The sequence below is a fragment of the Carassius auratus genome, unplaced genomic scaffold (assembly GCF_003368295.1).
Source record: "Carassius auratus strain Wakin unplaced genomic scaffold, ASM336829v1 scaf_tig00046060, whole genome shotgun sequence".
NCBI lineage: Eukaryota > Metazoa > Chordata > Actinopteri > Cypriniformes > Cyprinidae > Carassius > Carassius auratus.
Window position 1 is genome coordinate 1 of NW_020526956.1, and position 12500 is coordinate 12500.

At 44.7% G+C, this 12500-nt stretch overlaps 1 long non-coding RNA gene and 1 pseudogene across 1 annotated transcript; one reads left to right on the forward strand and one right to left on the reverse strand.

The window, feature by feature from the left end:
* Positions 1–168: 168 nt before the first annotated feature.
* Positions 169–5663, reverse strand: LOC113088318 (uncharacterized). The gene is made up of 4 exons (XR_003285914.1): positions 5306–5663; positions 3062–3148; positions 856–936; positions 169–196 (listed from the first exon to the last, which is right to left on the reverse strand). It is a non-coding gene; the product is annotated as an uncharacterized LOC113088318 (long non-coding RNA).
* A 4185-nt stretch (positions 5664–9848) lies between these two features.
* LOC113088317 (tyrosine-protein phosphatase non-receptor type 12-like) overlaps positions 9849–12500 on the forward strand; it is an 11372-nt pseudogene continuing 8720 nt past the window's right edge.

Sequence of the window (12500 nt, forward strand, 5' to 3'; positions counted from 1 at the left end):
GTGAAGGGAGACAGAGACAAGTTTAAAGGAAGAATGAGTGAATAACACACTAACAGACACACACACACACACACACACACACCTCTTGCAGAGGCAGTATGAACAGGTGAAAGTCTAATCAAGAGTCGATGATTCGTTACCTTGATCTCTCGCTGTTCCACTGATTTCTCCATATCTGCTGGTCATACGCACCGATCTGACGACGAGACACAGACAGGTTACACATCCAAATCAGTCAGAAAATCATCCAATCAAACACTTTCTCCTGAGACTGTGTCAGTCTGGATCGACAGAAACGGACAGATTCACTCCTATTTACTGGAAAAGTGCACTTGATCTGTCACCAGTCAGTGCAAACACAACCAGAGCTGGTTCTGCGTGTTCATTATGTGATCAGACATGTTTTAAAGAGGAGATGGTGATGAATGTTTTCTGGGTCGGAGCGCCGGCGCAGGATGGAGGTCTGGAGATGCATGAAACACAAGCGTGAATGATGCGGTGCTCTGATTGTGTCTGGGGTCTATAAGAACTGCAGCGCGGTGTCATCGTGAACGCTGGAGGTGAAGACGGCCGCGCTGGACTGAAGTCACACGGTGGAAAAGACTCAATAATTCACGAGTTCAGTCTCATTAAACATACAGCGTGCCACAACCCTGCAGGAGAACGACCTGTGAATGTCTAAGCATCATCTGTTCTGAAACGGTCACAGGATTCGTCCATAACTACAGTGACTGAACTCTAATAAACCCTTCAGCTTCAGTTCGTCAGTACATCATCATCATCATCATCAGTGTCACACACAGACAAACATGAACTCAGTGTGAGGAAACATCTTACAGATCTCAGATCACTCACCTTCTTCTGGTACCAGAGCACAGCATCACGCACCTTCGACGCCATTTACATGTCAGGAGTCACTCGCTGGAGCATCGTAATCTGTGAGAGAGACGGGAGGAGATCAGACGGAGCTCTGCGGTCTGACGCACTTAAGCTCTTCTTACCTGCAGCACAGGTGTGTCTCACACACACACACACACGCACACACAGAAAGTGCAGAGTCACACACATAGTTGTCATGATTATGCTGCACACAACATAGTGGTAGAGATCAACACAAACAACAAACACTGAGAGGAGAAAAACACTACACAGTTACATGTTTATCTGAAGTGAATGAAAAGCTGCATTGAGCTGGAGGCTGAAACACTTCTCTTCCCCGATCTACAGTCAGCTGACGGTCAGACACACAGATTTGAGGTGACCGCTTTCATAGAAAATTAGTGTCTGATGGTCACAGAGTTTTCAGCTTCAGAGACTGATTCAATCCAGTTGGAGGAGATCTAATATTTTCAGAACCAATTCACACATTGTTTTATTTGTCACATGTCTCCTAGTAGTTCAGTGTTTCTCTGTGACGGTTTGTAAAGTGGCTCAGTTTATGATCTCTAGTGATTTAAGATCTGTTGAGATTTTTAGCTCAAGTCAAACTCATGACATCACTGTTTTCTAACGCCACGATCTACTGTTTAAGAGACACAAACTCTATTTGTCTGATTCATGAGCGCTAAGACCAGACATCTCTCTCTCTCTCTCTCTCTCTCACACACACACACACACACACACCTGACATCACATCACACACAGATGAGCTTTTTTTACCCATCCACGTCATCAACATCAAATTTAGCACAAAGCAGGCCTCAGCAGAATGGGAACATGAAACAGCCTGAAGGGACACACACTCACTAGTGCACACTGAAGAGTGGACAGACCGGTCCTGCGCTCACTAAACACTTTCATTTGCATCTGATTTGTGCTCCTGTCAAACAACACAAACATCAACAGCTTCTGATTTAGGATTCATCTTCTGAAACTGCCGAATATCAATCATCTCAAAGACACACACAGATCAGTGTGACTCAGGGTGCTTTCACACTAGCACTTTTGGTGCGCACCCGGGGTCGATTAACGTCAGAATTCGGTTCGTTTGGATGATGTGAACTCTGTCTTCTGTACTCGGATGCGCACCCGTGAACCGTACCTGAGTCTGCTTAAAAACGGTGGTCTGGGGTACGCTTCATGTGAACTCTGGTACGGTTCACTGCTCATGTGAACGCAATCGTACCAAATCTGTTGGGGGGGGGGGGGGGTAACCTAACTCTGGTTCGGACCAGGCAAGTGAACCAAGTGTGAAAGCACCCTCAGAGTCAGATCTGTCATAACGGACGCTTTTACAGCAGCAGCGGCACTTCATTACACAACAATAAATAAAACCGTTCTAGACAAAACCAGCAGGAAATCAACACACACACACACACACACACACACACACACCTATCTGCTGATGTGTAACCCAACACATGGCTGTGCATATTTCATGAAGGAGATGGACAGCAGTGTGTGTGTCACATCTGATACTGTGTGTGTGTGTGTGTGTCTCTGGAGGTCACACTGCAGTGGGTGTGTGTGTGTGTGTGTGTGTGTGTGTGTGTGTGTGTGTTCGTGTGTTCTTCACAGGCTAAATAAAGCAGCGCGTCTTCCTGCATGCGTTTGTAAGAGGAAACCATTGCATTTATACTGTCTCTTAAGCCTTATGCAGAATCTCACCTCAAAACACAAAGACTAACAACTACACACACACACACACCACACACACACACACACACACACAGAGAGTGATTATTCCTAACCCATCTGTCACTTAGAGAAGTCAGGACTTGTCCAGATGAGTCTGAAACACACGAGTGAACAGACGGATGAGATGAAGAGCGCTGAGGAAACTCTCTGATCTCTGGTCAGACGTGAAGCTATTCATGGAACAAACATCTTAAAATATCCTGCAGGAGCAGCGCATGACGCTCCAGACACTCACAGGTGGAAAATCACTGAGCTCAGGGTTACACACACACACACACACACACACAAGATTCAATCCGGACACATTAGCACTCATATTTCAGTCCATCACACAGAGGTTTTAGAGAACGTTTCAGAAATAGTTCACTCACACTGAATAAAAAACTTATTTGACAAAAGAAACGCTTCACTCAGAAGAACTTACAGAGAATCTGATGGAGCGCTGCTGCAGGACGAGTGACCGACACGAGCGAGAACACAACACCGAGTCAAGGTCAAAGCTGACACACAGCTGCGGAGAGAGAGAGAGGGAGAATGTGTGTGTGTGTGTGTGTGTGTGTGAGAGAGAGAGAGCGAGAGACAGAGAGGGGAGAATTTAGTGGTGTTTTCATTGATTTCAAGAAAGCATTCAACTCAATCTTGCATGAAGGACTATTTCTAAAACGTATTGACAGTGGAATAGGAGGTAAATTCTACACAGAACAAATTATAGATGCAACACTTGTTTTATCTAAGACTTTTTCTATGTACACAAAAGGCCTATTTCTCTCAAATATTGTTCACAAATCTGTCTAAATCTGTGTTAGTGAGCACTTCTTGTTTAAGAATTCTTTAAGACTTAGAATTTGCAACTATTACAGTTATTACACTTATATACAAAGCTTTGTATTATGCTTGCTATAGAGTTTGTGACGTCAGGTGCACTGTCGCCGGGGGCAGCAGACAACCGCTGTAGCAACCGACCACCGTGGTGACGCAGCTGTCACGGCAACCATCACAGCCCTAATTTTAGACTGGTCCCTCTGAGACACACCTGTGTAATAATCATGCTGTCTAATCAGCATCTTGTTATGCCACATCTGTGAGGTGGATGGATTATCTCGACACTAACACAGATTAAACCACTATGCCAAAATAAACTAAATATTTCCCCAATTCAATGAGACCGAAAACTTCTTCATTTTCATTCTTGGTAAAATATGTGAATGTGCAAATCTAGCTGCAAGATTTATAGCAGCCTGCCGACATCCAGAGAATACACACACACACACACACACGACTACAGATAATGCTGAATCCAGTTATTCAGTTTACTAATTAAATAAATACAGAAGTAATCTGCTACATAACTTTTAGTATATCATATGTTTGTAAGTATCCATAGGTTTTAATGCCATTCTTCTTATATTACTTGTTCAAATGTTATTTCAATTGCTATAATGTTCAAAATTACACTGTTGTACATGTTCTCTTTTCCTGTGCATGCTTTGGCAATGCAAAATGTACTTTTGTCATGCCAATAAAGCTAACTGAATTGAATTGAACAGAGAGAGAGAGAAAGAGATAGAGAGAGAGATAGACAGAGAGAGAGAGATAGAGAGAGAGAGACAGAGAGAGAGAGATAGAGAGAGAGAGAGGAGAATTTAGCATAGTCAGGCCTCTCACTAACTGACTCCCTGAAGTGTGTGTGTGTGTGTGTGTGTGTTCAGTCCCAGGCTGCTCACACACATCTGGACACAGGTTCACTGGAGAGCTGAATGTTTTCTGTTGTAACTGGTCAGTTCGTGATTGGAGTGTGTGTCTGATCGGTCAGCTTCAGGTGAGTGTGTGACCTGCTGCTGTCTAACACTGATCGAGTGGAAGGACACAGAAACACAAGTGTGGAACCTGAGTGTGTTACCATCCGTTTATAAATCTGTGTGCATCACTGACTGTGTGTATGATGCACGTGTGTGTGTGTGTGTGTGTTTTTATCGTGTGTATGTGTTTGTCTGTATCGTGTGTGTGTGTGTGTTTGTATGATGTGTGTGTGTGTGTGTCTGTATCGTGTATCGTGTGTGTGTGTGTCTGTATCGTGTATCGTGTGTGTGTGTGTGTGTGTGTTTGTATGATGTGTGTGTCTGTGTGTGTGTGTGTGTGTGAGTGACTTGTGTGTGTGTCTTGTTTTTGTGTCATATCAGGACACAACTCTGTATAATGTCATGGGTATGACACAGGTATTACAAGGAGAGGGAGACTTATGAGCACATAACCCATGTCCCCATTTTTCAAAACACTTATAAATCATACAGAATGAGTTTTTTTGAGAAAGTAAAAATGCACAAAGTTTCCTGTGAGGGTTAGGGTTAGGTGTAGGGTTGGTGAAGGGACATAGAATATACAGTTTCTACAGAATAAAAACCATTACACCTATGGGATGAACACACTTTACACAAAAACAAACGTGTGTGTGTGTGTGTGTGTCTGTATCGTGTGTTTATGTGTGTGTGTCTGTATCGTCAGTGTGTGTGTGAGTGTGTGTGTGTGCGTGTGCGTGTGTCTGTATCGTGTAGTGTGTGTGTGTGTGTGTGTGTGTGTGTGCGTGTGTCTGTATCGTGTAGTGTGTGTGTGTGTGTGTGTGTGTGTGTGCGCTGGTCGTTCATGTAGGTTACAGATCTTCATCTCTTACCGTTACGCGCCGCTTCAGTCGTTCATGTTCGACACACCGACGGAAGATTGACCTGAGATGACGATGATGATGAAGAAGATGATGAAGATCGCTGTGTCACAAAGCGTTTACTTAAGAATCGCTCGCAGCTGTAAGACCCGCGTTACCGGCGCGCACGGACAAACGCGCAGCAGAATTCGCGCGATCTTCACATTCACGCTGAATAATAACAGCCGTTAACCGCGCGAAAACCGTCCTAACGACCCATATTACCGTTAAAAGCGGGACTCGTGCGGGATGTGTGCCGCAGATACAGAGACTGGCGGAGGCGCGCGCACGCAGGAATAACGGTCGAGTAGTGGCGCCCTCTGCAGGTCACATGACCCGCAGCGCTTCAGCGCGACTAATCGCGTTCTTTAGCGTCTCATAATGCGACAAGAACGACTGTCCAGCTGAAAAAACCGACGACAAAAGGTTACACAACTCCTGAAACGATGGTCAGCTGATCGGTGTTTCCATGGACGCCAATGCTTCACACATCCGGGACACGCGCTGAACCCGGAAACAGATAACGGTGTGATTGCCAGCTGCAGACAGACAACAGCGCGCGCCCCAACAAAGCCAAAGAACGCTCCGCTGTGTTGTGACTGAGATGAGGATCGTTTAAACACGCTTCTGATGGGAGTTCACGGATGATCCTGCTGACCTCGGCGGACCTGTGCGGTTAGTGACGTCACGTGCGTGATGATGACGATGAAGATTGTTATGATGATGATGAAGATGATGATGATGACGGTGGTGTTTTTCACTGCTGGTGACTGACCTGGTCTGATGTGCAGATGTCTCTGGCCCAGCGGGTTCTTCTTCCTCCTCTTCCTCGCGCTGCTGGATCTGAAGCTGATGAAGGTCTGCTGGAGCTGGTTCCTGGTCTTCTGCTCATCTGGGTGTTAGACAGCGCTCTGTTGCTGATGCTGACCGGAGGCTGACCGTACGGCTGCTGGACCGGACTCGACCCGCGGCTGAAGATCCTGATAAACCGAGGACAGAAGCTGCTCTACACACAGAGGATCCTCACAACAAATGATGATTTCATGTAGTTCATTGAGAAAGAAAATCTATTTATGACATTATTTTTGACAGCATCCTCATCTCACAGCATTTTTACACAAGTGCCTCAAACCTTTAACTGCTCTGGAGCTTTACAGAAGGTTTCTTGAAGCGTAATTACTGTATACTTACAATTGATGGCTAAATGAATGTTTGGAAATATGAACTGATAATTCCTGCTGACACACTACAGCAAAAAATAGAAATAACTATAAGATATAATAATAATAATAATAAGATAGACTTCAAACCAGTTTCTAACGGCTGGAAATAACCTGCGTTCTGATGATTTAGGCCAGCGCTGTGTGAAGATGTTTGTACATGAACACTCCTCCGTGTTTCTACAGAGAGCAAACAATCCACTGTTTCTGCTCCCTCTCTCTCTCTCTCTCTCTCTCTCTCTCTCTCTCTCTCTCTCTCTCTCTCTCTCTTTTTAAGAAATTTGACTCTTAAATGAATTTTGCACATTTGAGTTTCAGTGATATGAGGTTTTATGTTGTGATGGAGTTGAAGCTCTCACTGCCAGCAGATGTATTTTCTGTAGCTGAAGGTACAGACAATCACAATAGTGTATACTGTATCTCTGAGCACAGACTCCTGATACAGCCGTGACCGGATCTTCAGCATGACCTGATGAAGATGTTACTAAATCTCAGATTAGGATGATGTTATCTAATCATTGGTAAAAAACTACATCCTCTGAAGATTACTTCTCATTGTGCTGTCACTGTACACAGATTTACAGGCAGTAAAATGATATGATATAATGATTTGGACTTATCTGAATCTAAAGTCAAGTCTGCTTTATTGTCAGTTCTTCCACACGTGTAGAGTACATACATACAGAGAACTGAAATTGCACTTCATGAAGATCCAGATACCGAAAGGATGAAGTAGTTCAGACAGTAGCAGAAGACAGAGAGATGGAAATGCTTGAATCTGTCTCAGTAATGGAGGAGAAAAGGGTCATTTGTCTGGTGAGAACGAGTGTTTATGGACACAGCTCAATCTGAGCGATGTCTTCTTCACAGCAGCGGTTCTGTTCAGTCCTGCCATGTGACAAATTATTTTTAATCACAAATGTTGTATGTATTCTGTAACTATTTATTCACAATACAAGACTAATGTAAATGAAAGGAAGGATGTGTCTCAGGTCAGCAGCAGCCCCAGATGAAGGTCAGCAAGCGTGTAGTTCAGTGTGTGGTCAGTAGATGGCAGCTCCAGACCCACCGAGCAGCAGATCTGCAGAGAAACAGCTCGACACTCTTCTCTTCTCTTCTCTTCTCTTCTCTTCTCTTCTCTTCTCTTCTCTTCTCTTCTCTTCTCTTCTCTCCATGATTAATTACAAGAGGAATAAACCTGCTCAGGCTGAAACCTATTCTCTCAAATGCTGCAGTGACAAATGATTCTGTTAGCTTTCATTCATTAGTGGATCACATCAGCTCCACATAGACGTGTTTGTGTCTCTCTTGTGCGATGGATCGGTCTGGCTGACTGAGTGTGTGTGTTAGTGACGATCAGTGCAGCTTGTGTGTGTCTAGCCTCACACACACACACACACACACACACACACCTGCTGTAGAGCTCAGATCTTACGCTGTCAATCAGAAGACGTGTGTCTCTATACGAGACGAGAGAAAGAAGGCCTTCAGATGGAGATCATGAAGCTAGTCAGAGGAGATCACCTGCACTAACCAGTACTGTTAACTAGTTCCTCTGACCCTCCAGAACATCCCCAAGCAGAGCTGAGAGTGACCAATGAGAAGCGTGATGGAAGAGAAGTTGATTTGATCACTTCCTTTTCCAGAACATTCCTGTGTCACTGGCTGGAGGGAAAGTATTTTGTACAAGCACTTTCACGCTGGTCTCTGCAGCTTTGTGTGTGTGTGTGTGTGTGTGTGCTAAGACAAGTAAATACCAGTGTAGAGTGTGTGTTGGGATAACGTGAATGATGTGGGTGCACCCATGTGTCTTGGTGTTGTGTAACTGTGTGTGTGTGTGTGTGTGTGTGTGTGTGTGTGTGGCAGAAGAGAGAAGCTATGTGATCAGCTGCAGAGTCACGTCAGGGCTTGCTAAAGAACATTCCTGAGTTCAGCTGCTCAGAAATGTTCTCTTCTCATATCTACAGAAACATCATCACACACACACACACTCACACACACACACACACACACACACACATGTTTGTTTTTGTGTAAAGTGTGTCCATCCCATAGGTGTAATGGTTTTTATTCTGTAGAAACTGTATATTCTATGGTCCTTCACCAACCCTACACCTAACCCTAACCCTCACAGGAAACTTTCTGCATTTTTACTTTCTCAAAAAAACTCATTCTGTATGATTTATAAGTGTTTTGGAAAATGGGGACATGGGTTATGTTCTCATAAGTCACCCTCTCCTTGTAATACCTGTGTCATACCCATGTCATTATACAGAGTTGTGTCCTGATATGATACACACACTCACACACACACACACACTGGATTTCTCCTGCTGTGTCTGTAGATGTCGTGTCAGTCTGTAGACAGAAGCTGAAATTATGTTTACAGCGAATAAAGGTCTGTTCTGTGTGGATCAAGGGTTAGTTGTGTTTCTGATCAAACACTGTGGTTGAGTTTGCTTCATATTACCAGCAACTTTACTTGTGCGGATAGTCACGTCACATCCTTTCTGTGTGTCATACATTAGTCAGTGATTTTATCACTTGAGCCTCATGTTTATACATGTGAACTTTATAAATGATCAAGTCTTAAGCTATATTTGTGAAAAAAGCGAAATATCCCACACTGCAGCTCTTCCATTGTATTCAACATCACTGTAAATGTGTTCTTGTGCACTGAAAACGAGTCAGATTAAACACATGGTACAATATTCAAACCCAAAGCACCCCCCCCCCCTAAAAAAAAACAGGATGGTGCATTTACTTTGTTAAAATAAAAATGCATAACTACAAGTGATATGTTGCATAATGGTACAGAGGGGATACCATAAGAAATGTAGCAGTAAAAAGACATTAAATGTCAGAATTACTGCTTCATAAATATAGTGTAAATGATACATATCACGATACATGATAATCTAAACTTTCTGACTACAGAGTGCATATGAGAACATCCATGACACGGCTGAAAAAACTCTGTAATCACTGTATAACAAGGGAAATGATTTACACAGCATGAACAATCGCACACTGTCAAACAATGCTGAGAATGACGGTGACGCTGTTAGATACCCCGTATGTCAGCGCGGAAGAGGCGGATCTAACCGGGCTCAGGGAGGTGGGCGGGAGCATATTCGGCCAATCAGAGGTGAGCTCGTAGGACGCAGTGATTGACAGTCAGACCTGACAGTAAGGGAGACATAATAGCAGCGCGTCTTTGATTGAAGTAAGGATTCGCCCAATCACCGCTGCAGAATTCTCGGTCTCTGTCCAATGACAGGCGGCGTAGCGGCGGGGGGCGGGATCGCGGCAGCGGTGTTCGGGCGGTCCGCTTGTGTGCAGTGTGTGAATGTGGCAGCCGCAGGGAGGGGCGCGCTGTTTATTTCATTATTAAAAGTGTTTTCTGACTGAAATTAAACTGATTTCTAACGCAGGATATATACCGGTTCCTCCGCCCGATGCGCGCCGCTCCTGTCCGCGCTCTTTGTGCCGTTTCATCGCTGGAAGGAGAGGATCATGGGGCCGTGAACATGTTGGAATAATCGCTCAAAGACTCCTTTCCTGAACAGATTTATATTTATTTATTCTTTAGCTTCGCGGATGAATGAAACGCCCCGTCAGGATGGAGCAGGTGAATATCCTGAAGAGATTCATTGAAGCTTTGAGAAGCAGCGAGCAGAAAGCAGAAGAGAACTTCAGCTCGGACTTCATGGTGAGAACACAACTAATGTCACACACACACACACACACACACACACACACACACACACACACACACACACACACACACACACACTGATGAAATAATACACATCACACACACACACACACGGATGAAATAATACACATCACACACAAACAAACACACTCACAGAGGACTGATGAAATACACACACAAACTCATCTCACACACACTCATCATACACATCACACACACACACACACACTCATCTCACACACACGTGTGTGTGTGTGTGAGAGAGAGAGAGTGACAGCTGTTGCAGATGTGTGTGCTTCTGTTGTTCATGATGGAGGAGTGTTTTTTCTGCTTCTCTTCATCTGGTGTCTGTGATGATGAAGATCAGCTGTGATCAGATTATCTGTAAATTATAAAAATGAACCGAAGCAGAATGGAGAAAGTCTCCTGGCGATGTGTTTGTAGTTGATTAGTTATGTTTATGTTTGTAGTTAGTTGGTTAGTTGGTCATGTTTATTCATAAACACACAATCTCAGCTGATGGAGGACTGAGGGATGTTCTGCTGTGCTTTCTGATCTGCAGCAGTGTGTTGTGGGTAATCTGATGTGTTTGAGAGTCAGTGAGAGGTCAGAGGTCAGGGGCTGTGATTGTGTGTTTGGTTCTGTCACACAGTGTCCACACACACACACACACACACTTCATTCCTCCTGTGCTTGTTTGTTTCTGCTGCTCTGATTTAATTCTGTGTTTTCTGGAGCTTACAAGGATAAAAGTCACTCCAGTAAAGCCCTGAAACTCTCTGGAATTCCCAGAAACCTTTACAGGAAGTGATGTAACAATATTTTATGGGGTGTGTGTGTTTGTGTGCAAGTGTTGTGATTCTTGGGGGGGCAGCTGGGGCAGCTCTGGCCTAATGGTTAGAGACTTGGACTAGTGATCTGAAGGTCGCTGGCTCGAGTCTCGGTGCTGGCAGGAGTTGTAGGTGAATGAACAGCGAGCGCTCTCTTCCTCGCTCTATACTCACGACTGAAGAGCCCTTGAGCAAGAGACTGAACCCCCAGTTGCTCCCCGGCACTGGATATATGGCTGCCCACTGCTCCGAGAGAGAGAGAGTGTGTGTGTGTGTGTGTGTGTGTGTATTTGTGTGTGTGTGTGTGTGTGTGCGCGAGTGAGTGTGCGTGTGCGCGCGAGTGAGTGAGTGAGTGTGTGGTTGTGTGTGTGCGAGTGAGTGAGTGAGTGAGTGAGTGTGTGTGTTTGTGTGTGCGAGTGAGTGAGTGAGTGTGTGTGTTTGTGTGTGCGAGTGAGTGAGTGAGTGTGTGTGTTTGTGTGTGCGAGTGGGTGAGTGAGTGAGTGATTGTGCGAGTGCGAGTGTGTGTGTGTGTGTGTTAGTGTGTGTGAGTGAGTGAGTGTGTGTGTTTGTGTGGGTGAGTGTGTGTGTTTGTGTGTGCGAGTGAGTGAGTGGGTGAGTGAGTGAGTGATTGTGCGAGTGCGAGTGTGTGTGTGTGTGTGTTAGTGTGTGCGAGTGAGTGAGTGTGTGTGTGTGTTTGTGTGTGCGAGTGGGTGAGTGTGTGTGTTTGTGTGTGCGAGTGAGTGAGTGAGTGATTGTGCAAGTGCGAGTGTGTGTGTGTGTGTGTGTGTGTTAGTGTGTGTGAGTGAGTGAGTGTGTTCAGATCTGAATGGCTTTAGCTGTTTTAGATGTATATCTGATCTGAATGTCTGTCTAAATGTAATCGTCTCTGCTGTTAAGGCTGTTTCTGTGTGTCTTTTACAGCGATTACGTCGATTATCAACCAAATACAGAACAGAGAAGATCTACCCCACTAATGTTGGAGAGCAGGAGGAAAATGTGAAGAAAAACCGATATAAAGACATTCTGCCGTGTGAGTATAGGATCAATACAGCGCTAACCTAACGCTAACGCTAGCCCGTCCTGTCCTGTGAGTGAAGGTGTCTTTCTTTTGCTCCTCAGTCGACCACAGCCGTGTGAAGGTGACGTTAAAAACATCCAATCAGGACACTGACTACATCAATGCAAACTTCATCAAGGTACTGAAGACTTCCTGTGCTTTTCTGAGGCCTTTCCTGTCGTTAGAGCCTGTGTGTGTCTGTGCACGTCCGTGTGTGAGAATACATACATACATATATGTGAGATCATAACTGCACTCCCCTAAATCCACACACTGACACACAGTGAACCATCAACGAGAGCAGGGTTACTAAAGAAGAGCCGCATTTCAGCTACACAAAATG